The 26,984-nt window shown below is 34.7% G+C and overlaps 1 long non-coding RNA gene across 3 annotated transcripts in view; it reads left to right on the forward strand.

Annotated features, from left to right (window-relative positions):
• The window catches only part of LOC137226418 (uncharacterized), a 186,938-nt gene that overhangs the window by 109,080 nt on the left and 50,874 nt on the right, over nt 1-26,984 (forward strand). Inside the window, exon 3 of one of the 3 annotated variants that reach the window (XR_010944345.1) lies at nt 20,379-20,571. The exons of 1 other annotated variant lie outside the window; for it this stretch is intronic. This is a non-coding gene — a long non-coding RNA (uncharacterized lncRNA). Of the gene's footprint in view, nt 1-9,341; nt 9,396-20,378; nt 20,572-26,984 lie in introns of all 3 variants that reach the window. One more of the 3 variants, XR_010944346.1, reaches the window with a different exon arrangement.

The raw sequence follows: 26,984 nt of genomic DNA on the forward strand, positions 1-26,984 counted from the left end.
TAGATATAGCACAAAACTATTTCTTTGGGGAATCTCTTTTCCATGTATTTTTAACCTTCCTTTTGCTAACATGGTGTATCACATTCATTGATTTTTAAATATTGAACCATTCTTGCATCCCTGGAATAAATCCCACTTGATCATGATGTATGATCCTTTTTTTATATATTGTTGAATTCAGTTTGTTAAAGTTTGTTGAGGATTTTTGCATCTATATCCGTCAAAGATATTGGCCTGTAATTTTCTTTTTTTGCAGTGTGTTTGTCTGATATTGGTATTAGAGTAATGGTGGCCTTGTAGAATGAATTTGGGAGTGTTCCCTACTCTTCAGTTTTTTGGGATAGTTTGAGAAGGATAGGTATTAGTTCTTCTTTATGTGTTTGGTAGAATTCCTCTGTGAAGCTGTCTGGTCCTGGACTTTTGTTTGCTGGGATTTTTTTTTTTTTTACAAACTAAATTTTTCTACTTATGATTGGTTTGTTCAGATTGTCTATTTCTTCCCAATTCAGTCTTGGAAGGTTGCATAGTTCTAGAAATTTGTCCTTTTCTTCTAGGTTGTCTAATCTGTTGGCATGTAACTTTTCATAGTATTCTCTTATGATTTTTTGTGTCTCTGTGGTATCAGTTGTTATTTCTCCTCTCTCATTTCTTAAATATTTTGTTTATTTGCATTCTCTTTTCTTCTTGATGAGGCTGGCTAAAAGTTTATCAATTTTGTTTATCTTTTCAAAGAACCAGCTGTTGTTTTCATTGATTGTTTCTATTGCTTTTTTGTTTCTATTTTATTTATTTCCTCTCTGATCTTTATTTCCTTCCTTCTGCTGACTTTGGGCTTTGTTCTTTTCTTTCTAATTCCTTTAGATGGAAGGTTAGGTTGTTTATTTGAGATTTTTCTTGTTTCCTGAGGTAGGCCTGTATCATATAAACTTCCCTCTTAGAACTTCTTTTTGCATCCCCTAGATAGAAAGTTGTGTTTCTGTTTTCATTTTTCTTGAGGTATTTTCTTTTCCTCTTTGATTTCTTCATTGACTAATTGGTTCTTTAGTAGCATGTTGTTTAGTCTCCCTGTGTTTGTGATTTTCCAATTTTTCTTCCTGTAATAGATTTCTAGTTTCATACTGTTGTGGTTGGAAAAAAATGCACGATATAATTCCTATCTTCTTAATTTTGTTGAGACTTGTTTTGTGGCCTAGCATGTGATCCATCCTAGAGAATGTGCCATGTGCACTTGAAATGAATGTGTATTCTGCTGGTTTTGGATGGAATGTCCTGTAAATATCTATTAAGTCCAACTGGTCTGTTTAAGACCACTGTTTCCTTATTGATTTTCTCTCTGAATGATCTGCCCATTGATGTAAGTGGGGTGTTAAAATTATCCTACTATTATTATATCATCAATTTCTTCCTTTATGTCTGTTAATCTTTGCTTTGTATATTTAGGTGCTCCTGTATTGGGTGCACATATGTTAATGAGTGTAATATCCTCTTCTTGTATTTATCCCTTTATCATTATATAATGCCCTTCTTTGTCTTTTATTATAGATTTTGTTTTAAAGTCTGTTTGTCTGACATGACTATTGCTAGTCCATTTGCATAAAACATCTTTTTTATTCCCCTCACTTTCAGTCTGTGTGTATCTTTAGTTCTAGAGGGAGTCTCTTGTAAGTAGCATATAGATGGGTCTTTTTTTTTCTATTAATCCATTCAGGCACCCTTTTTCTTTTGATTGGAGCCTTTAGTCCATTGACATTTGATGTAATTATTGATAGGTATGTACTTATTGCAATTTTATTACTTGTTTTCTGGTTGTTTTTGTAGTTTTTCCCTGTCCTTTTCTTCTTTTAGTTTCTTCTCTTGTAGTTTGATGATTTTCTTTAGTGGTATTCTTGATATCCTTTCTCTCTTGTTTTTGTATATCTGTTGTAGGTTTTTGATTTGTGGTTACCATGGGGTTTATATATGTTGAACTATAACTATATGTTCTTGATTTAAATATAGTCCTTTAAGTTTAAACACATTCTAAAAGATTTACATTTTTTATTCCCTTCCCCCACATTGTGTGTTTTTGGTGTCATATTTTACATCTTCATGTTTATCCCTTTACTGATTATTGTAGTTATACTTGATTTGCAATTTTTTTCTTTTAATATTTGTACTAGCTTATTTAAGCGGTTGATCTTCAGCCCTTACTATATATTTGCCTTTACTAGTGGGATTTTTCCTTTCCTATAGATGCTTCTTGTTATAGCCTTTTCTTTTCCACTTAGAGAAGACCATTTAACATTTCTTTTAGGGTTGGTTTAGTATTGATGAAGTCTTAGTTTCTGCTTGTGTGAGTTCTTCATTTCTCTTTTAATTCTAGAAGATAATATTGCTGGATAGAGTATCCTGGGTTGCAGGTTTTTCTCTTTCAGCACTTTAAATATATCATGCCACTCCCTTCTGCAGTTTCTGCAGAAAAATCAGCTGATAGACTTATGGGTGTTCCCTTGTCCATGACTCTTTGTTTTTCTCTTGCTGCCTTTAGAATTCTCTCTTTAACTTCTGCCTTTTTAATTAGGATGTGTCTTGGTGTGGGTCTGTTTGGGTTCATCTTGTTTGGGATCCTCTGTGCTTCCTGTATCTAGATATCTGTTTCCTTCTTTGGGCTTGGGAAGTTTTCATCCATAATTTCATTAAATACATTTTTGACCCCTTTCTCTCTCTCTGTTCTCCTTCTGGAACCCCTATAATGTGAATGTTGGTATGCTTGATGGTATCCCAAAGATCCCTTAAGCTGTTTTCATTTTTAAAATTTGTTTTTCTTTTTGCTCTTCTGATTGTGTGATTTCCATTATTCTATTTTCCAGATCACTTATATGTTCTTCTGTATCACCTAGTCTGCTGTTCATTCCTTCTCATGTGTGTTTCATTGTTATTGTTCTTCAGTTCTGACTGGTTCTTTTTTATATTTTCTAGTTCCTTTTAAAATTTTTCACTGTGTTTTAAAGCTTTACTTAGGTCTCTCATGAAACAAAGATACAACAAAATAATTATCTATGGAGAATAGTTTATTTTGTGGTTCCTTACAGATTTGAGGAATTTTCTGTTTTAGCTTGATGAATTCATTAAATATCTGGTAAACTTTCTGTTTTCTGAGTTACTCAGACAGTACAACCAGAGTTTGGAGCTGTTTAACTATGTTATTAGCTATTTCTTCCATCACAGACTTTAATAAAGTGATAGTGCATAAAATTTGGGCAATGATCTCATATAGATATATAAATCCAATATAATTCACTTCACTTAAAGAAATAGTAAAGATGATTAACCAATTTTTTCCTTTAAACTATAAACATATAAAAATTTAATAACTTCAAATATAAAATTGTGGGGATTCTTATTTCTCAATTATGTAAAGATTTTGATTTTAGGAGATAATACATTATTTCACTGGATTTAAACTGGTTCAGTGAGCTGGGTAGGGCATCAGAAAGGTATTTTTTTTTTAACATCGTCATTTGAGTATAATTGCTTTACATTGTTGTGTTAGTTGCTGCTGTATAACAAAGTGAATCAGCTTTACGTATACATATATCCCCATATTCCCTCCCTCTTGCGTCTCCTTCCCACCCTCCCTATCCCACCCCTCTAGATGGTCACAAAGCACCAAGCTGATCTCCCTGTGCTATGCGGCTGCTTCCCACTAGCTATCTATTTTACATTTGGTAGTGTATATATGTCCATGCCACTCTCTCACTTTGTCCCAGCTTACCCTTCCCCCTCCCCATGTCCTCAAGTCTATTCTCTATGTCTGTGTCTTTATTCCTGTCCTACCCCTACGTTCTTCAGAACCATTTTCTTTTTTTTTAGATTCCATATATATGTGTTAGCATATGGTATTTTTTTTCTCCTTCTGACTTACTTCACTCTGTATGACAGACTCTAGGTCCATCCACCTCACTACAAATAACTCAATTTTGTTTCTTTTTATGGCTGAGTAACATTCCATTGTATATAAGTGCCACATCTTCTTTATCCATTCATCTGTTGATGGACACTTAGGTTGCTTCCATGTCCTGGCTATTGTAAATAGTGCTGCAGTGAACATTGTGGTACATGACTCTTTTTGAATTATGGTTTCCTCAGGGTATATGCCCAGTAGTGGGATTGCTGGGTCGTATGGTAGTTCTATGTTTAGTTTTTTAAGGAACCTCCATACTGTTCTCCATAGTGGCTGTATCAATTTACATTCCCACCAACAATGCAAGAGGTTTTCCTTTTCTCCACACCCTCTCCAGCATTTATTGTTTGTAGATTTTTTGATGATGGCCATTCTTGATTTGCGTTTCTGTAATGATTAGTGATGTTGAGCATCCTTTCATGTGTTTGTTGGCAATATGTATATCTTCTTTGGAGAAATGTCTATTTAGGTCTTCTGCCCATTTTTGGATTGGGTTATTTGTTTTTTTGATATTGAGCTGCATAAGCTGCTTGTATATTTTGGAGATTAATCCTTTGTCAGTTGCTTCAGTTGCAAATATTTTCTCCCACTCTGAGGGTTGTCTTTTCGTCTTATTTATGGTTTCCTTTGCTGAGGAAGGTATATTTTAAGCATGTTATTGTTCCACTGTAATTAACAGTGTCACATTTATATTTTCCTTTATTCCACAAGTATTTAATGTTCCAGACACTGAGATAGATGCTCTTGCAGATAATCTTTTTAGATCCTTACAAAAAATCCTTTGAGATGGTATACACATACCCATTTTCCTGGAGAGGAAACAGAGTTAGGGAGAATATATGACTTCTGCAAAGTCACATTTCTAATCTTTGGAACAGCATCGGAATGAAAACCCCAACATATCTGACACCAGAATCCATGCCTATTTCAGTAATAAATACTGCTTTGTGTGTTCTGGAACCATCTATACAGTCTATCATTAACATGATTACTGCTTAGTTCTCAGATGTACCCAGTCTGCAGGGCTGTCCCCTATGGCTCCTGCGGACATGTCTACTTCTCTTCCTGAGGAGGGTTATCACTTTATTCTTCAGGGTTCTTCTCCTCCCAAGCCTGACTGAAGAGTGTGATATAGTTTCAGTCTTCTTCCTTTCTTGCTGCCCCAGACATGGAGTTATTTTTATTTCTCTGTGTTATCTGACAAACGTGGAAGCTTTTAATTTTTCTACCTCTAAATACATGGAGAAAATATAGAAAGTCTGGGAACATTCAAAGTTTCCTAATTTTAAGAAGTCTCTATTTGTGTAGTCTCAGGTGTAGTTTTTGACTTCCTTCTGAGAATCTAGATAGTAGATTAAAAAAAAAAATAGAGCCACAAAAGAAAAATGCAGAAAGATATTTCCACACAACTTTGCATGCAAGGGCAAAAGACAAAGTGTAAAGAAGTGTAATATATAGCATAACAAGGGGTATGTATTTTAAGTTGGAAGACTGTGTTATTATTAAATCTTCAGAACCTTGACCCTGCTTGGCTGAAGCAATATATAACAGTACTTAAAGGAGTTGTGTCACTTGGAAATTTATGCATGCTATGAGAAGGTTTGATGAGCAATGTTAATACAATAGTTTACCATGAGAACTGTTGTCAATACATCCTTATTTATGATAAACTATAATGGCCATAGAGGACATCCTTGCTTAAGTCTCTGGCTCCCTCTTGTTTCTGGAGTTAGTCATTAAAAATTATGGGTTTTGCTGTTTTTCTTTTCCCCAGGTGTCATGTGGTCTGATCTACACTAAGAAAGAACTTATTTAGGGCCAATTTTTATTAAGTTTTTGCTTAAGCAGGCACTTCAATATAATATGGAAGCACCATGACTTACTTTGGAATTGAAACAAAACTGATTATTCCAGAAGGCATTGCTATCTTTCAAAACATAAGTTATTTGTCAGTGACAAGGATGCCTTCCCTATAACATGTAGGTATCATCAATATTTATCAGAGACCCATCATATTTAATGTCTCAAAAAAAACCGTATTGTGCCATTTGTGGAATATACTCCTAAAAATATTGAAATATGTGTGTTCCCCAAGTTATAGGTAGGATGTAGATACCTAGTTTTGGTAGTTCTTCTATGCATGTTACATAGAATTGAGCCGTGTATCAATGTGGGTTCATGGATTCAGGATACAGAGATTGCCTAAACCTGATGATATCTCCACTTGACCTTTGTCAGTGGAGATATCATCAGTTCTCCATTGTCATGCAGGATGATTTTAAATGATTATCCTCAAGTAAGCTAGACCTCAGTGAATTAATGCAGTTTCTGAATTATTCTTTTTTTGGAAGCTAATGGAACTGTACATCTGAAAATGAATATTAAAAAATAATTATTTTAGGATTTTAGCTTAAAGCTTTAGCTTAAACCTTAGTGTAAAGATATACCTTCCTGGGTAGTAATCTGCAAATTCAAATATTAGTTGTGTGTAAATAACCATGTGTTCAATACACTATTTTCCTGACTGCTTTTGGAAAACGTTTTTTAAAAACTTAGGAAAGTAGTGGCCAAAAGCTCTGGAGTAGAATTAAAAACATGAGAATTTGCTTCTGCAACAGGATATGTAGTGGGATTCAATGTTCAGTGTTTTGGGTCAGAGGTTAAAAATACTGAGGTGCTAAGTATCCCACAATTTAAAGAGAACTGCCCCCAAAGAGGGGGTTATTAGCACTTCCCTCAGAGTTAATAATAAGTGGCACAACCAGCCCTTCTGTATCACCCCCACCCACCATCCATTTTATAGAAAATGACTAGACTGGGGAGACAGGAATCACCATGGATGCAGCTATTGTGTTAGAGGCTTCGCCTTCCCCTCCCTTGGGGAGGAATAGAGATGCTTTCCTGTCTAAGGTCAAATTGGGAATAGGAGGGGCTCCAAGAGAATTTCTCATAAAGAATGGGGGCTCTTACCAGGAGAGACTGGTTGGCATTGTGTTTCTTTTTCTTTTTTTAAAAAAATTTTTAAAAAAATTTATTTAGTTTTGGCTGCGTTGGGTCTTCATTGCTGCAGGGGCTTTCTCTAGTTGCAGCGAGCAGGGGCTACTCCTCCTTGCAGCGCGCAGGCTTCTCACTGCGGTGGCTTCTTTGGTTGCGGAGCACGGGCTCTAGGTGCGCGGGCTTCAGTAGTTGTGGTGCACGGGCTCAGTAGTTGTGGCTCGCGGGCTTTAGAGTGCAGGCTCAGTAGTTGTGGCACATGGGCTTAGCTGCTCTGTGGCATGTGGGATCTTCCCGGACTAGGGCTCGAACCCGTGTCCCCTGCCTTGGCAGGCGGATTCTTAACCACTGCGCTACCAGGAAGCCTGGCATTGTGTTTCTTGATTGGGTATTTGCTTAGCCAGCAAACTTGCTACTCTACCTCTTGGCCTATTTCAACAGAAGAGAACACAATGAGAGACTGTTGGCAGAGTGGAGAGAGCCTATACTTTTACCGTCTGGTGTGATAAAGATGAGCTCAGACATATATCAAGGAATGTAAGCAGACTTAGGCCTGCTTGCCCACTGATATGGGCGGAATGTTTGTGTCCCTCCAAGATTCATATGTTGGTGATGGTATTTGACCTTTGGAATGAAATTAGGTTTAGACAAAGTCATGAGGGCAGAGGCCCCATAATGGGATTAATGTCCTTTTATAAAAAGAGTAAGAGACACGAGATCTCTCCCTCTGTCTCTTTCTCTCTCTGTGTGTGTTTGTGTGTGCATATGTATATGTACATCAAGGAAAGGTCACGTGAGGGCATAAATAGGAAAAGGGACCTCACCAAAAGCCCAACAATGCTGGTACCCCGACCTCGGACTTCAAACCTCCAGTACTGTGAGAAGTAAATGTTTGTTGTTTAAGTCACTCAATCTATGGTATTTGTTACAGCAGCCTGAGCTGACTGAAACACCCAATCTGTAAGGCTTCTTGCTTTATAGAGCCCCAACAGGAAGAGGCACTTGATGTATTTCCAGGGGAGGGAGTTGGGATTGGAGAATGAAGTTGACCTGGAGCTTAATCTGTCTTAACATAGAACTGTGCCATGAGGAGACCCCTTAAGGCTTTCCCAAGAACTTGCATAGCTCTCATGAGACAGTCAGCATTTGGATGGCTGCCTTGCATAGGACATCAGTATCAAACCAGAGAAGCAGAGAAAGCCAACAGAAAAAAAGGTGTAATAGCAGCAGTTATATAAAGAGGCATTTGTTCCTCTCTGTTTCCCTTCTCCCTACCCCCAACAACTGAAGGAGCTAGGCTTTGAAGAAAAAGGGTGGCAAAGGGACAAGAAGAATACAGAGGCACAGACTTCCCTTCAACCTCCACCTCATCACTACCCCTAGCAGTCTATGTCTGCCCTTATGCTTGGAGCTGATGAGATTTAGATTGAGTTTGAGACTGAAGTTTTATATTAGACTTGAATTTTAATAATCAAAAATGACTGGAAAGTTGTGGAATCTACCAAATATGATACTAAGGGGTGGGAAAAAAAATTGGACAAAGCATTATTGAAAGCAGTGATTGAAAAAATAACTGATTTCACGCTTATATTCCAACTGTTTGAGATTGCACTGGTATTCATTTTGATAAAATGTCTTTCACTGTTTTGGCAAATATAGTGGAGAAATAATGGGAGAAATGTGCAGTGAGGGGGCCACCTCTTTTTCACTTCAGCTTCTGGAAAAAGTAAGAATTTCAAGACTTTGGGTATTAAGTTACAATCAGGGACATGAATGGCATTTTTGTGGTTATGATTTTATATGGGATTAGACTTCTATGTACGAACATTTAAAAGAAAATCTCACACGATATAAAAAGCATCTTGATATTTCTTCATCAGATAACAAATAAGTTGTCAATTGTTTGGGCACAAAGGTGAATCACTGTGAATCAGTTTTTGAAGTGGACACATGTGGGAGATGCCAGTTTGCATTAATGATTCCAAAGGAGTACAAACAGATGGTAAAGCATCAAGCCTCTGCGAGAAACTAGAGCTGCCCAGAGAGCCCCCGACACCTGTGTTTTTAAGCAATGACATTTTACATTATCATTTAAGGAGTCCCCATTAATGCTAAAAATACAGATGTTTCTCATATGCTTCTAAGATACTTTTGATCACACAGAGTCACCTTACACTATAAAAACACATTGAATTTTTCTTCTCTTGATATTACCCTCATCTTATAAGAAATAAGAGGGAATACAAATCTTATCCCAACCTAATGAAAATAAAAAATGAAGCTTGAAATACTTTCAGGCCAAAAAAATAACCTCTTCTCACCTCTACTCCCCAAATATACCTCCAAATAAAAATCAGGGACAGAAGCTACAGATGGACTCCTCACTGTCTGTTTGCCATTGCAGTACAGTCCTGTGGTCAGAGAAATCTCTAGGATGGAAACAAAGAAGATTTTAGAGGTAAGGAAGAGCAAACAGGTGAGACCTTGAACCTGGCCTACATTCCCCACCATGTGTCGGAGAAATCAGAACCGAAGGGCCCTGTCATACCTATTCCATCTGGTCAATAATGGTTGCGACCTCACAGAAACGGAAGGGAGAAATCAGGGGAAGAGCAGACACTGCACTCACCCCTAAATTTCCCACAGTCCTCAGCAGGGCACAAGAGAACAGTCAGATCTTTTCTGTGCTCATGAGAAGGGTAGAATGGGTAGAGCAATTCAGAAAATTCAAGTAACGTGAGGAAATAGAGGGACCTGTGAGAAGCTGACACCTGGGGCCATGCCAGGACTTGGATTCAGACGAGGCCCCTAGGACTATGGAGATGGAGGTCAAAGATATCTGGAAACAATTATGGGATGAATTATATATGCATTCCTGGAGATTAGCATCAGCCCCAGGAAAAGAGGAATGGGGACAAAGAGACTATGATTGCTTTTTAAAATGAGGTCTTTGAAAATCACTCAGTTGGACTAGTTTACTACATTTGGCAGCATGGGGCCTGAGAGTCAAAAAATTAAGTTAAAGGAAACTAAAACAAGCTACATTTTTGCAAAAATACATTTTGGGGGATATCATAACTTTCTGAAGAATCTGAAATGTATACTTGCTGCACACCTCTTTTACAAATTCAGTGCGCTGGAGGCATTTCTTCACTATCTTTTCCCCACAAATGTTGCTCCTGCTTCCTCCTGCACAACATCTCTTGGATGTGATGTTTCCATCTTTGCTGCCAGTTAATTATCCAAATGCCAGTAATGTCTCACTTACATTATTATAACATCTTTGCCAGTGTTACTGCCTTGTTTTATTCTTATTTTGATAAGTTTTATGATCTCGTAACTCTTTTTCTTACAGTAGCATGTACTGTCTTAATTCATTCTTTGATTTGGCCTCTCTAACTTTCCGTGTCGTACTATTCAGCATGATATGAAGACCAAGGATATATTATATCCTAGTATAATTTATTTATGATTAACTTTCATTCTTCTAATCATTGAACCACTTGTTTCTTTTGCTTGGAATAATGTTTATGTCCTTAGGTTTATATTTTGAGACTTGCAGAACTTGATGAACTAAACTAATGCAGATCATCCTCAAAAAAACTAGATAAAAAATTTAAAATAATTTAAAATGCAATAATATTTTCAATGAAAGAAAAGATAATCTATAAGTGCCAGGAATTGAGAGAAATAAAAGGCAAAGTTTTAAATGGAAGCTGAGCCAGTCCGAGCTCACATAGGTTCTGGGCTTGATACAGACTCTATGGATGAGAATTTTAAATGCACATAAGGATGAGAGCCATGTCATTTGATCCACAAGAGCTGGGGAGCACTGAGTAACCAGCTTAAAAAACAGTACTTTAAAGTAGTGCTCTCCTTGCAAAAATGGGACTAGAAATATCCTGCCCACAAGCCTTGGGAAGCAGCCTAAAAATCTGCTCTCTATTTGGAGCTCTAAGTGGAAAAAACAAGTACTAGTAAGAAACTGAAAGCCCAGGTTTGTGCCACATGGGGTCACAACTACTATTTCCTGAATGATATGGGAAATACAAGCTGAGAAATTGGAATAAAAGCTAGTCAAAGACCATTAAAATCTATTGTATTCTGTCAGAAAAAAGTACAAAATTGATCTGTCAGGATAATTTCACAACTCAGGGAATGTAGAACTCTTATGGAAAACACAAACCCATTGAAGATGAACTTACAATCAAAAGTTACAAACTACCTTAGCAAATGAACCATTATGAGGGAGAGTAAGAAGGAATAGCAAACAGGAGGATCAACACTCTCAAGAATAGAAAACAATAAACAATCTGAAAGTGATTATAAAATAAGTTTATTTAAATTGTTTAAAAAGATAAAGGTGGAGCAGAAACCATAATGAAACAAGAAAATATGAAATAAAGTATAAGAAGATAAGTATAATATATGACATAGTTCAAGAGAGAAATGGTGGTTAATTTGAGGAAATCATCTCCACAAAATAAAGCTACAGCACAGAGAAATAAAGGTATGAAGAATAATAAAAAGCAGTTGACAGAGATAAAGGATAGAACATGGAGGTTAGATGTGTAAGTAATGGGAATCTTAGTGGTAAAAACAGAGAAAATGGAAAAATAACAATAGTAAAATAATTTATTTGTTGAGGATTTACCAGATGTAAAGAAGACAAGCTACCAAATCAAAATAGCATAGAATAAAATCAAATTCCCACCTAAAAGTATCAGAGTGAAATTATAGAATACAAAAGGCAAAAAAATGTTAAAAGCAACTAGAGAGAAGGACTAAATTATGTACAAAGTGTGAGGGAACAAACTATCATTCAAGTGTGAGGAAAAAGTTTAAAAACATTTTCAGATAAATAAGGATTGAGAATATACCAGTCACCATTGACTGAGAAAAGAATTATTAGAAGAAATTTAAACCTGGAAGGAAGAAAGGGAATGTGAGAAGCAAATGGAAGCAAATAAGTTGGTGAAGATGTGGTTCAACCCAAATAATGAATTGACTATGTAAAAATGGATAAATTTTGGAGAGTTTAAAAATAAGGTAGAATTAAAATACCAGATAAAAATAACATGGAAGATGGTAGAAGAAGAGTTCAGAGTTAAGTGTTTTTATGGTTCTTGTAGATAATGGTGGTGGATAAAGATGTTTTTCTTATGTTAAATTTGTATGCTAAGATTTTTCAGTGTAACTACTAAAAGAATAGAAATAGATGTGTAACAGAAAATAGTAGAGGTGGAAAAAAATAAAGATTACCTGATTAATTTGATTAAGCCAATGATTGATAAAAGACAGAAAGGCTGAAAACAAAGAAAAAAATCAGAGAAACTCAAAAACACAAAACATAGTAGAAATAAGCTAAAATAGTTTACATCAAGTCAAAAGTTTTAGAGTAAAAATGACCCATTTAAACAAAAACTCTCAATTAATGTGTTGAGTGCCTCATGCCTGGAGTCAGAGCATACCAAATTGTCTTTGCTCTAGACTACAAAGAAAGTCCAAGCAAATCAACATCATAACATAATATTCTTTGACTATAATGTAATAAAATTAGAAATCAATAACAAAAAGATATTGCAGATGTGAAGTCTGGTTTCCAGTAACTGAAGGAGCTGGTATTGTACTAAATATCTTATCAATAATAATTACAAACTTTGAACAAAAATATTTTAAAAGTCTCTGAAGCTACTGGAAATCAATCAAAAGCAGGCAAAACTGGAGGAGAATCCTCTCTTGAAAGATAAGAATGATCACAATTTAGATTCATGTGTATATTGCTTTTCCGCTGAGGGCATTCTCAAGACCTGTGGGCACAGTGTACAGTAAGTCCCCTACATATGAACGAGTTCCATTCTGAGTGTGTGTTCATAAGTCCAATCTGTTCATAAGTCCACAGAGTTAGTCTAGGTACCCAACTAACACAATCAGCTATATAGTACCGTACTGTAATAGGTTTATAATACTTTTCACACATATAATATGTACAAAAGCAAGCAAACACAAAAAATAAAGAAAACATTTTTAATCTTACAGTACAGTGTCTTGAAAAGTACAGTAGTACAGTACAACAGCTGGCATGCAGGGGCTGGCACGCACGCTTGCATCTTTGAAAGTTCACAACTTGAAGATTCGTATGTAGGGGACTTACTGTATAGGATTTGATCAGAAAATCTATTGGCCTGAAGAAGCAGAGGATAGGGGCTGCCAGAGTTGCTGGAAATTGAATAGGGAATACAAGAATTGAGGAGGCCTCAGAGGGAAATCCTCAAAATCTGTATAAATCCTTCTTATAAATGACCTTTCTAAAATCTTTGGCTGTCCTTAAGCTGCACATATGTTAGGATCTCATCAAGTAGCTCAAGGAGAAAACAACAGCTGGAGAACTGAAAAGGATGAACAGATAGTTCAACAGCTGCTTCCCAGAAGAAGACAAAGTTTGGATGTTCAATCCCATTAGATTACAGAGTCTTGGTAAATATTTCAGGATTTTTACTGAAAGCCAAGAAGGATTATGCTTTATGAATCAAGACTACATTCTAAGACTAAGGGATTCACCTTTGGACTAAGTCAAAACTATTCCACCAGTCGTTTAGCTACTTGCAAGAACAAAACTAACCATTCTCCAGAGGAACATAACAGAATAAAGTCACTCTACAATTTATTATAATGAGACATATGAAGAAACAGCAAAAGTGACCTACGGTTAAGAGAAAAATCAGTCACTAGAAACATATCAACAGACAATATAGATGTTGGAATTTGCAGAAGGACTGTAAAATGATCAGCAGGATAACTATGTAAAAGAAGCAATTTTAAAAGATGGGTATAATAGATGATGAGATAGGGAATTTCAGGAGAAATTGGAAACTATCAAAAAGAATCAAATAGAAGTCCTAGAAGAAAAAAGTATAGTATCTGAAATTGAAAGGTCCTTCAGATGACATTAACAGCAGATTGGAAGCAATAGCAAAGATCTTGAGTGAACTTCAGAAACTGAAGCATAGAGAGAGAGAAAGAACTGAGCCCCAGTGACTTATGGGATAATGTCAATCAGCCTTACATACATGTAATCAGAGCCTCAGAAAGAAAGGAGAATGAGGAGACAGATAAATGTTTTTATTTTTCTATTTTTATCAACTCTGATTTTAAAAATTCCTAGTAACCATTACTCTGGGAGATGGATCAAAAAAGACATTGCTGCAATTTATGTCAAAGAGTGTTCTGCCTATGTTTTCCTCTAAGAGTTTTATAGAATCAGGTCTTACATTTAGGTCTTTAATCCATGTTGAGTTTATTTTTGTGTATGGTGTTAAAGAATGTTCTAGTTTCATTTTTTTTTACAGGTAGCTGTCCAGTTTCCCCAGAACCACTTATTATAGAGACTGTCTTTTCTCCACTGTATAGTCTTGCGTCTTCCAGACTAATTGACCATAGGTGCGTGGTTTTATTTCTGGGCTTTCTATCCTGTTCCATTGATCTATATTTCTGGGTTTTTTTTTTGTGCCAGTACCATACTGTTTTGATGACCGTATGGAGATAAAAACAAAAATAAACAAATGGGACCTAATTAAACTCAAAAGCTTTTGCACAGCAAAGGAAACCACAAACAAAATGAAAAAACAACCCACAGAATAGGAGAAAATATTCACAAATGATGCAAACGACAAGGGATTAGTCTCCAAAATTTACTAACAGCTCATACGGCTCAATATCAAAAAACAAATAACCCAATCAAAACATGGGCAGAAGACCTAAATAGACATTTTTCCAAAGAAGACATACAGATGGTGAAGAGGCATGTGAAAAAATGCTCAACGTTGCTAATAATAAGAGAAATGCAAATCAAAACTACAATGAGGTATCACCTCACACCAGTCAGAATGGCCATTATCAAAAAATCTACAAACAGTAAATGCTGGAGAGGGTGTGGAGAAAAGGGAACCCTCCTACACTGTTGGTGGGAATGTAAAGTGGTATGGCCACTATGGAGAACAGTATGGAGGTTCCTTAAAAGACTAAAAATAGAGCTATCATATGATCCAGCAATCCCCCTCCTGGGTATATATCTGGAGAAAAATATGGTTCGAAATGATACATGCACCCCAATGTTCATAGCAGCACTATTTACAGTAGCCAAGACAGGGAAACAACCTAAATGTGTATTGACAGATGAATGGATAAAGAAGATGTGATGTATATATACAATGGAATATTACTCAGCCATTAAAAAGAATGAAATAATGCCATTTACAGTGGATGGACTTGGAGATTATCATACTAAGTGAAGTAAGTCAGACAGAGAAAGACAAATAACATATGATGTCACTTATATGCGGAATCTAAAAAAAATGATACAAGTGAACTTATTTACAAAACAGAAACAGACTCACAGACTTAGAGAATGAATTTATGGTTATTGAGGGGAAGGGCAGGGTGGGGAGGGATAGATTGGGAGTTTGGGATTGACATATATCCACTGCTATATTTAAAATAGATAACCAACAAGGATGTACTGTAAAAAAAAAAAAAAAAAACCAAGTAACCAGTAAATCCAGGACACTCAGAAGATCCCAAGAAGGATAAATACAAATAAAACTATATCAATGAACATCACAGGTAAACTGCTGAAAATAAAAAAGTGATGATAAAAATATTCTGTCTTTGATTGAGGTGGGATTTTTCAAAACTCATGAAACTGTATACTTTAAACCTGTCTATTTTACTTACGTATACCTCAGTTAAAAAAAAATTTATACCCCCAAAGTATAACACGTGTCAACTACTTTTATTTTGTTAGAATTCTACCTAGTAAAATGTCTTATTGATTTATTTCCATGAAATGGCTTACATTAAAGAGGAGAAAATTTCATAATAATATGACTAGATTTTCTTATTAGAATCATATTATTGTAAAGCTGAAAACAAATGTTTAAAATAATCTAGTTAAGTCTTTTCATTGTACTGTTGAGGAAATTAAAACTCAGAAATTAAATGACTTGTTCAAAGTCACATATCTATTTAGTCACAGGGTGAAGACTAGAACTCAGTCACTCAGAGTAGTCAGAATAAAATATTTCTGGAAACCAGAAAACATAGGGCTAATGCTGTCAGAGATTTAGGATGTTTAGGAGGTTTCTTAAGGCATTTTAAAGCTCTTGGATAAAAATACAATAAAAAGAAGCATTATAGTGTACATTTTGTGTTATGGATTTATCTGAGAAAGAATTGAAATTGAAATGAATATTAAATTCATCATTCTTTAAGTTACTACTAGTAACTTATTTTCTTTTATTAATCAGTATGTTTTCAAGTAACATTCTGGCAACATATCATCATTTAAAATAAATCTATCATCAATAGCATATCAAGAGTTTTTAACTTTTGACTAATTTTGAGTGTAAGAATTGTGCCAATTATAATTTTTAAATATTCAAATAAAGTTCTTTTTGAGAAAGAAATATTATACGTTTTTAAACACTTTCTTCTTATTCTTTCTAATAATCTGTTTATTGTTGCCAAAATAATTTTATGTAACAAATTTTAACAATAGTTACCCAGTTTCGTTACTTAGGGAGGCATTTCCTAAAGTATGTTCCTCTGAATATTAAATATTGTTATCTCAAGATGCCCCACACAAAAGGATAGCATGGTCAAATAAACTTGAGAAACTGTTTATCCCCTTGGAGATTCTGAGAGGTCATGAAGCAGAGAAGACCTAGTCTGACTGAATCAATTCAGCTATGTGGATGTATAGAGCACATTACATTCCAAACACTTGGGTTCAAATCTGGTTCCACCATTTCTAGCAGTATGACTTTGGGTAAGTTAAGTTCCTTGAGCTTCAGTTTCTTTTCTTTCTCTGAAAAATGAGGACATTAATTGTAACTGCCCCATGAGTTTGTTGAAAGGATTAGTCTATTCATGCATAGAATTTTACCTCAGTGAATGTCATATGGGAAGCGTTATTTTTTTTTAGTTATTATTATTCCCCAAATATTTGACTTCTTTTTTAGTATTTCTCTTGACTCTGAAAAAAATATGGTGCAGTATTCCATGTTAGATGAACTACTATATTTTCTGGCATGATTGTTCTTACACTTCATTTTTTTCTCTTTATTAGTGTTCTACTGTAAAAGTTGTGAAGAATTAAACTAAAAAATATTAAAAATTCAGAGATGGGGAAAAAACCCTAAAGATTTAGCATAGCTATGTCTCAAGGGCAATTTTAAATTTTAGTTCAAGAGTAATATATGAAATTTCTGTGACACTTCTTTTCCCTTGAAAGACAATATTCCTAGCAACACAGGAATATCAGGGAGTGGAATCAGTGTGTAATTTTAAGGTGTAAAGTTTCACTCAAAGTGTAAACTAGAACCTCATGCCATGCTTCATGGAGAATGTGGGAGAATTGTCTCCATTCACTTAAGCGTATCTGTGTAGAAATGAAAATGTAATTCCAATGTATTCTTAGCTTTTCTCTTGGAAGACATTTGATTTTCCAGTACATATTGAAGATATATTTGACTTTTGCTTTGGAATTTTCTAATGTGTTTGTATGAGTATAGTCTGCTTTAAAAATGTGTTAAAGGTTACTGAATATATTAAGAGTGTTTTATTTTACTGACAAGAGTGATGTATTCCAAGAATCACAGGTTATTAGGAATATAATAAAGTCTCTGATCACTAGGAAGTGGTATCAGTTTTTCCTCCAAACATTAGATTGGAGTTGATTAAGATAAATGTGAAATAACTATTTCTGCCTCATTTTATATATGTGTATATATTTTCATAGAGCCAGCTGATACGAAGTTATGTAAATACAGTTTTCAAAATTGGAGGAAGAAAAAAAAATTAAATAACCTCCATCTTATTTTATATTCCCCTAGTGGCACACCTGGGTACAAAGTTTTGAGTGCAAATAGTGATTTGAATGCTGTTTCCAGGAAACACTGGTAGAGGAGTTCAAAAGGAGGAAGGAAGGAGGGAAGGCAGGTAGACAGGCAATAGGGTGTATTACCATGCAAGTTACCACTTGCTCTATCCTGTTGGGTAATTTGGAGAGATAGACTTGAATACCTCAGACTTAATTCCCAGCTGAGGAAAAGAATTGTCTGGAATGCTTATGCCTCGACTCCCATCAATCAGTCATTGATTGAGAACTGCTCCCAGAGGGCACTGATTCCCAATCATTTCTGGTCTGACTCCTGCACAGTGCAAGCAGGCTCTGACCAGGTAAAGCCCTAAGGCCTTCTTTAGCATACAGCAGAATGGTCAATGTCAATAGGTAAGAGGTTGAGACACTGACAGTGTTTTCCAGTTTCAATTTAGTTCCTAAATACAGTAATTTTTTACTTAAATGTTAATCACAGACCAGTTTTCCTAAGTAGATTTTTTTTCTCACCCTAAAAGTAAATGACCAACTAATGTAGGTAATTTTAAAAACTATGATCTTCCATACAATATGTGTGGCCCTTGTCTACCCATGGAATATATAGCCAATTACATCAAATTGGGTTACCAAGTTCCCATGAACCAGACCACTTAGTGGAGTTTCTTGGGTTGAATAGACTACTGTTTTTCTTTCTAAAGAAATGCAAAAATTCCATTTCATAGGTCATGGAGCTATTAAACTGATTTCCTTCTGGGGTGTTAATTATGATCATGTAATAAAAAGAGTGCATGGATTCCTTGAAAGCGAGCTCTCCATTTTTATAATATAGAGAAACTCCAAAAAAGTCTAGATAGATTTGCACAGAAGATATATCAAATGTACTAAATTAATATATTTTTAGTATAATCCAAGAGTTAGAACAAAACATTATAGAACATAGCAAGCTCTCTTTTTAAACCAAGAAGCTTAATTGCCCATAGGAAAAAACACCAGAAAAAATTTCAATAATAAAGAATGAGAAAACATTTTACCAAGACAAAAAAATTCAAGGCATGCTGAAGAGAAATGATATTGTTCATTATAGTGAGTCATAATTTCCAAGTGAGTTTCTTTGAGTGTTGCTTACAAGTACATTATATGATAGGTCTAAGGTTCTTCTGGAATGAGAATCACACCTACTCTGAAAGAATTTATCCATCATTAAATTTAAATGAAAATATAATCCAGTGTAATGATAAAGTTATGGGAAAGAAATGCCAAGAGTGAAATAATCTATTTCACATATAAGGACTAAAACTGAGAAAATGAAAATGTCTCAAAATTTTATGAATTTTGTCATTTTGTTCTTAAGCAGTTGTAGGAATTAATGAATGTTTGAAATATCTTGTGTGGCAAAATCAGGAAAACTGGTCTTCTGTTTCCTGCCAGATGTAGTTAAGATTATAAAGCTAATACTCTGATCCAGAAACCAGCAGCAAAGCAAACCTTTCAATCTTCTGTTGTGAGTGAATGTAAAGATAACTACTAGGACACTTGCATTTCTTTAAACCTTTTAGAGAGAAGAGTATCTTTACCTAAAGTACATGAAACAAAAACATTTATTGAGATTTATGGAATTAATCCATGGAATTTAGATAAGGGTTGCTATGATTTCATTAAATGGGAGTTCTTAAATGCCTTAATTAAATGTTATGAAAATTTAATTGGATGTTTCTTTGACATGTTGTGTTATGACTTATCAATATAAAACAACAGCATATAACATTTAAAGACACCTTTTATTTACTAAAACATTCATATTTTCCAGAATAAGGCCCAGTACCTTAGAATCTACAACAAAGCCATTATCTATGCATTTGTACATTTCTGATGGGCTCCCTAATTCAACCAAAGATCCTTTCGTACATGCAAAGATATTTTCCCTGGCTTTGAGGTTTAATACCATTCTCCTATTGTTTGTGTCTAACACATATCCTTCTAAAAGAGATTTGAAGTATTCTCTCTATACATCTTTATATATATGTGTGTGTGTATATATATATATATATATATATGTAACCTATATATATATAAAATCTATATAATAATGTGTGTGTGTGTGTGTGTGTGTGTGTGTGTATGGTTTCAATTACTATATATATGGTGGAATCTCAAATTTATCCAGTCCAAATCTTTCCTTTGGGCAGTAGACCCTAGATCGCCAAGTATCGAAACAGGATGTTGGTAAATTCTCAGAGATAAACTGATACAGTTCAACCAGCCCAAATCTAAAGACTACACACCTATATTATTACATCATTGTATATTATTTTAAAATTAAAATCTGATGCACATTCTTTCTTACCATAATGCAAAAAGCCAGAAGGAATTACCTTCTAGCTGTCTCCAGTTCCTCAATTACAGAATCCATTTCTTTAGCAATTTTTTGTTTCTTTAGTGTTATAAATGTGATTAAAAAGTAATGTTAAAACTAGTAAAAGGATATGAATTACATTATAGAAGTATTTTGAGGTACTTATTTTTTTATTTTTATTTTTTTTGCAGTATGCGGGCCTCTCACTGTTGTGGCCTCGCCCGCTGCGGAGCACAGGCTCCGGACGCGCAGGCTCAGCGGCCATGGCTCACGGACGCAGCCGCTCCGCAGCATGTGGGATCTTCCCGGACCGGGGCGCGAACCTGTGTTCCCTGCATCGGCAGGCGGACTCTCAACCACTGTGCCACCAGGGAAGCCCATGAGGTACTTATTTTTGATCTTGTATTTTTTTCTAGATTAATAAGGACAGAAACATACCTCTTTATTGTATTTTGCAAATGTGCAGCGTTGTAAATAAAGCTGATACATGAAATAGGAATTTATACGTAATACACTTTAATATTTAAATGTTTTCTTTACAAAAGGATTGTTTATTTTGCAAATAACTCATAATAATCTAACTGCATATGAAAGTTTTCTAATATATTAAAAATGCTTTTGATTTGATTATATTATTTAAAGTAGGCACCATAGAAAATTCTTATAAATAAGAAAATAAAAATCACCTGTATTCCACCCAGGGACTCTGTTAACAATTTTTGTTTATATTTTTCCAATTTTCCTCAATGAGATTACACGCAGACCACATACACACACACAAACACACACATATTTTGTGTACTGTTTTTTCTCTCAACTTTTAGAATTTTCTCACATCTCTATATATTCTTTATATTTTTAGCTTTTTTTAGTGTTTTTAGCTTTTGCAAATTATTGCATAATATAGGAATAACCTTAATTTATTTGATAGTTCCATTATGAAACTTTTTAAATTGTTTTTATTTCTTATTTGATAATGGTGCAGTGTTTTTGTGTATAAATTTTTGTGTTTTTGAATGATATCTTTCAAATAGACTCTTAAAATTGAAATTATTGTTCAAAGGACTAAAATATACTTGAGGTTATTGATAGAGATTTTAAATTATTTTTATGTAGGAAATTTAGTCAGTATATAATCCTGCTATGTATGCGTACATATATATGTATACCAATTATTATGGACTGAATGTTTGGTCTTTTCCCCTACCTCCAGTTCAAGTGTTGAAATCTAATCCCCAAATGTCAGAGTATTTGGAGGTGAAGCCTTTGGGAGGTAATTAGATCATGAAAATGGAGCCCTCATGAATGGGTTTAGTGCCCTTAGAAGAGGCCAGAGAGCTAGCTCACTCTGTTTCCACTATGTGAGCATATAAGAAGTTGGCAGTCTGCAACCTGGAAGAGGGCTCTCACCAGAACCCAACCATGCTGGCACCCAGAACTATAAGAAAGAAATTGCTGTTGTTTATAAGCTACCCAGTCTATGGCACTTATTTATAGCAGCCTAAATGGACTAAGACATTGTTAACATTATTATATATTTTAATTTTTGCTCTTTTTATGGCTTAAAGGTTATATTCATTGCTTTAATATTTATTTCTTTGCCTACTAGTGAAGTAGACAACTTTTCCTAGTGTTAATTATGCATATTCCTTGTTTTCTGAAGTATAAGTTTATGTCATTTACCAATTTTCTTTTACATTTTTGTTTTCACTAATTGATATCTCAGAATTACTTACTTCTACCTACTCCTTGTTAAATTTAAAGCAGATATTTTTCTTGAAATGTTTGCTTTTCGATTTTGTTATAAAATTTTATTTAGGTAAAAGGGTATTTTTTTATCTGGTTCTTTTAAGTAGTCACATCTAACAACATTTTCATTTTTATTTTTCTGTTGTTTTCATGTTAAGAAAGCCTTCCCAATTCAGGAAATCATATTTGCTTATAAATATTTTATTTTTAATAGCTTAATTTCTCAGACTTAATTCTTTATCCATTCATAATTATTTTGATATACAATCTGAATGGAAGTTCTAAAATTTAATTTTTCTAAGTCATTATTCAGTTATACTATTATTTACTGAATGATTTATCTGCCTGACTTTATACTTGTACTATACTGTTTTAATTATCATAGCTTTGTATATTTTTATATATGGTATATCAAATTGCCATCCCTGAAATTACTCTTTTTTTCTTCCCTAAAGTTAACTCTTTTTTTCTTTTTTTTCCACACGTGTATTTTTCTAAAGTTCTTAATGGTTAAAATTCTTAATTGACTCTTCAGAAACCACTTTGGAATTCTGATTAGATTCCATTTACCTACAACTTAATTTTAGGTGGATCAGTATTTGTTGTGTGTCTTCTTAAAATATGTTTCTTCCCTATTTCATTCCCATCAGAACTTTCTCTTCATTTGGGAACCATATGGTTTCAGGGAAGCTATGCCAACTAAGCCAATCAGTACGTTCCTTCTCCCTTGTGACAGAGATGGTGGGCCAGTGACCTAAGTAGATCCAATTACAGGGGATCTCAGTGTTCACTGGGGATGCTGGGAAAAGAAGCTTTAGGCAGATAATTGAGATAGAAAGAATTCAGGTATTTTGTGTCATTGTACTACTGGATCAGACTTCATTTGAAATATTTGAATTTTTTAGTTATGAGATCCAACAAATTCTTTTCATGTTTTAAAGGCAGCTTGAATTAGATTTATTGTTACTGTCAGAGAGGAAGAAATTTTTCTCTACCTTTCTAGATTTTTCTGGCTGGTTTAAGAATTAAATGATATGAAACAGATTAATAGGAAAAAAATCAAACAGAGGTTTAATACCATGTATTCATTGGAGAGACACAGGAAAACTGAGTAACTCTCCAAAATGACTGAATCCCTTACCTTAAATACCATCTTCAACAGACAAAAGAGGACGCGGGGGGTAGGGGTTTGGTACTTCAAAGGAGAGGAAGGCAATTCACATGGAGATGGAAAAGCAAATGTTTGGTAAACAAATGTTTGCTCAGCCATGCAGAGACAATGAGACACAGAATGGACTCTGATTTCCAGGTCTTGCCACGTTTCCCCAACTAAACCTACCTCATATTCTTTGCAGATATCTCTGGTGATAGCTCCATTCCAGAAACAGGCCCTCTATGTAAATTCTTTAGGCAGTTAGGGGAATAGTCAAAGTTTCTTCATGAGTCTTTTGGGCCTTGATTGTTTTCAGCTTGAAATAATCCACATGCCAAAGAGATATTTTGGGGTGGCAAGTTTTGCCCCACCCTACATTATTTTCAAATAAAACCACTTATATTGATGTTAAATCATTATAATATTCCTGTTTTCATGTTCATAAACATGGTATGATAATTTCCTTAAGACTTTTTTTTTGTATGTGTCAGCAAAGTTGTGTTATTTTCTTCCCACAGATACATATTTCTTGATTGTTTCTGGGTGCCCTAGTACATTTAAAATTATTGCAATCTAAAAACCTTGTCTTGCATAAAGCATTGTAGCAATACATAATAGACTAAAGTAAAGAAATAAATAGTGGTAATAACAGGTGATATTGATGCTGGTAAATTCTTGTGTAGTCATTATTATGTTCCAGATGCAATTCTTTCTATATGTTATCATCTATAATCTCATGAGGCAGCTATAAATATGATTCCAATTTTATGGATGAGAGAAAGGAGGCACAGACATTGAGTAACTATCCCAAGCAGTCAGTGGTGCATCTGGGATTTGAAATCAGGCAGTCTGGGCCTAGGGTCTGTGTTTATAACCACTGTCTTATACTGGTCCTTCATTATAACTGTACCCTGAATAAATAAGAGAGTGTAGCAAAAATGGCTGTGAATGATTAATGTCAAAAATATTTGTTAGTTTTTAGAATTATATGAAATAAATATGCCAATAGGCAGTTTCTAAGTGCTAGAGTTCCTGTCAACTCACTAAGGTTCTTAAGTGTGATTTACCTTGGTTTCTGGTTGGGACTCAAGGCAGAAGAAATGATGATTCACATGATTCCTTTTGTTTTACCACCACGAAGTCATGTCTTGCACTGTCTGATATTGCATGTAGAGCTTTTTAATAACTATACAATCATACCTAGGAAAACACATAAACCTTTCTCTTCATGTACTTAAAAATTTAAATAGGAGATCAGCACAAGTAGATAGTTAAACAACCTACCACCTCTATGTTGTGCAGGGGAGAGAGACAAGGACTAGACTTGTTTGCAATAACTTTAGGTACATATGCATGGTCATAAACTTGTTATAACTTGCTGGAATCAAGATCTAGGAAATTATAGAGATGCAGCTCAATTTTTTTCAGCCGCCATCATGTTCAGAAGCATTCATTCCATAAACAGCAGGGGGCATACTTTCTTTTCTTTTTCAGCAGAGCTATTGACATCTGTTGATTTACATTGCTGTTGCTCTTTGCCTCTTGCATACGTACAATACACAATTTTGAGAATTCATGAATAGTTTAGGCTCATAAGGGTGAAATAAATCATAATTTTATATCTTTGAAATGTTTGAGAAATTATTAGATAAATTTTACATTTAAAATTCAGACAGATGAAACCCAAATTTCCAGTTTAATTTAGAAAGCGCAAGTAAACTAGATATCTAAAGTAAAGTGATTTTTTTTTTTAGAGATTGGTAGAATATGGCATTTTGAGATATATTAAGAAGAGTAATCATAATGATTTCCCTTTTCAGCTGGCTCTGCATGTGTATGGCTCTAAATCTTGTAAGTTAACATGATTTGTTAGTAAGAACCCATTGTATAATCCTTATGGTACCACTCATTTTAGTATCTAATCATAAATTTCTTTGTCCCATATGTACAAGTTTTGTCTTATCATGAGGAGTAGCTCTTGAAGGCAGGGATATAGCATCTTTTAGATGACTGGGGACATAGTGGGAGCCTGTTAATACTTGTCAGGCTGAATGAAAGAGGTGCCTGAAAGTGGAACTTTTCCACATACATGCCATTACATCTCCCTTGCACTCTCCTTATTTCTCCCCAAGTCACTAGTCCTGTGTTTAGTGTGCTTGTGCCACATCTATGCCAAATCTCAGTGGTCAGTAACAAAACTGGAGAAGCAAATGACATTATTTATTCAGAGCTCCTTTAGCTTTTTGTGGAATAAATTTTTGAAACTTTAATTATAGTAACAACAACCATTTATTATGTGCTAAGTACTTTATAGATGTTATTTACTTAAATTCGCAATAACTCTATGAAGTCAAATGCTCTACCCCTGAGCTATACCCCTTTTACAACAACTTTTGAATTAGGTACTATTATTTTCTCATTTTACAGAGGACACTGAAACTTTAAGTGACAGAGCCAGCATTGCAGTGTATTCCTAATTACTGCTGGTCATGGTCTCTCCGGGTGCGATTAACACTTTGAGACTTTAGGCAGATTGTATCCGAAGCACAAATCATCTTTTTTTCCAGGAAGTAGGTAATAGATATTATAATATTAACTCTAAATTAATATCCACAAGATAAATATTTCTTTTTTAGGTTCATTCTTCGTTTTGGTCCTGTTGTTTGAAAAAAAAATAGATGACAATTTCTTCCTAAAAAAATGTGAATCTAAAATTAGTTCCTATCTTAGAATATTTTTCTCCTTTGTTAGAAATAGACATTCAAAGATTTAAAATTTTAGACAAAACTAATTCTGTTGTATTCATGAACCCAAAAGTAAACTAAAAACGATTTTAGAAACTACATTTGTTCATTTAGAACAATATTTTGAAGGATTTGGTTCACTTTTGAAATAGTGCCATAAAGTGTCTTAAAATCATTTAAGACTGGAAATCTCATCTGTGTTGTGCAGTGTCTTCAAGCTGTGCCAGTATCTCACCACTCTCAAGATATGCCTTTTCTGGCTGTAGTCAAGTGTGACCACCTCCTGTTTTTCCCTCCAAGTGCCTCCCATGGAAATTCTTGAAAAATAAAGCAGCGTTTCAACCCACACTTTAATGAGTGGACTGGAATCCCTATCCCTTTAGATATCTTAGTAGTGACTCATAGAATTGTCTAGCCCTCACTTTCCTAACATTTTCCATTCACTGTAAGTTATTTCTTCATCTTCTTTGGCTGCTCAAAAGTGCTTTTCATGTATGCCAGCTGAAAAACTAGAAATAAATGAGACCTATAGTTTCAAATTTGAATGTGCTATTTGAGCTTTCTAACACAGCCCTAGTAATCTGATGTTTGGCAGAAGTACCACCTGAAAATGGACAGTTAAGATGTGACTAAGAGCTGCTTGACTATAATTTACTAAATGCAATGCCAAACTGTGAAATCTGACCTGCCTGTGCCATTTAATGCTCTCTTCCGTCTTCAGTCATTTGTTTTACCACGTGTGAGCTTCTGTGGAGTCACCCTTAGGCCACCCAAAGAATCCAGGCACTGAATTTCAAAGTACTATTAAATAAATGGCTGCCCGGTGAAATAACGTAGTGTCAGAAACATACAGCAAAAGAGATGTTAGGATACTAATATAAAATGGGTTCATTTGGAACACTTGAGGAGATAGGAAACATTCTACTTAATTGATATGTTCAACCAGAAATGTTCATGCCTCAGCTGGTCACTCATTTGCTTCATGGAAAGATTCTCTAGTTATAGTTTAATAAGATAAAAATAAGGAAAACTAGTAGTGAGAGAAATTAATCTCTAAGGACATAATATTTTATCAAAGGAATTTTCCCAGGGATACACATCTTTAAAAATCATTTCCCTTTCACTTCAAAGGGCCACTTTACCAGTTACTC

Source organism: Pseudorca crassidens, chromosome 6, assembly GCF_039906515.1.
Source record: "Pseudorca crassidens isolate mPseCra1 chromosome 6, mPseCra1.hap1, whole genome shotgun sequence".
Taxonomy (NCBI): Eukaryota; Metazoa; Chordata; class Mammalia; order Artiodactyla; family Delphinidae; genus Pseudorca; species Pseudorca crassidens.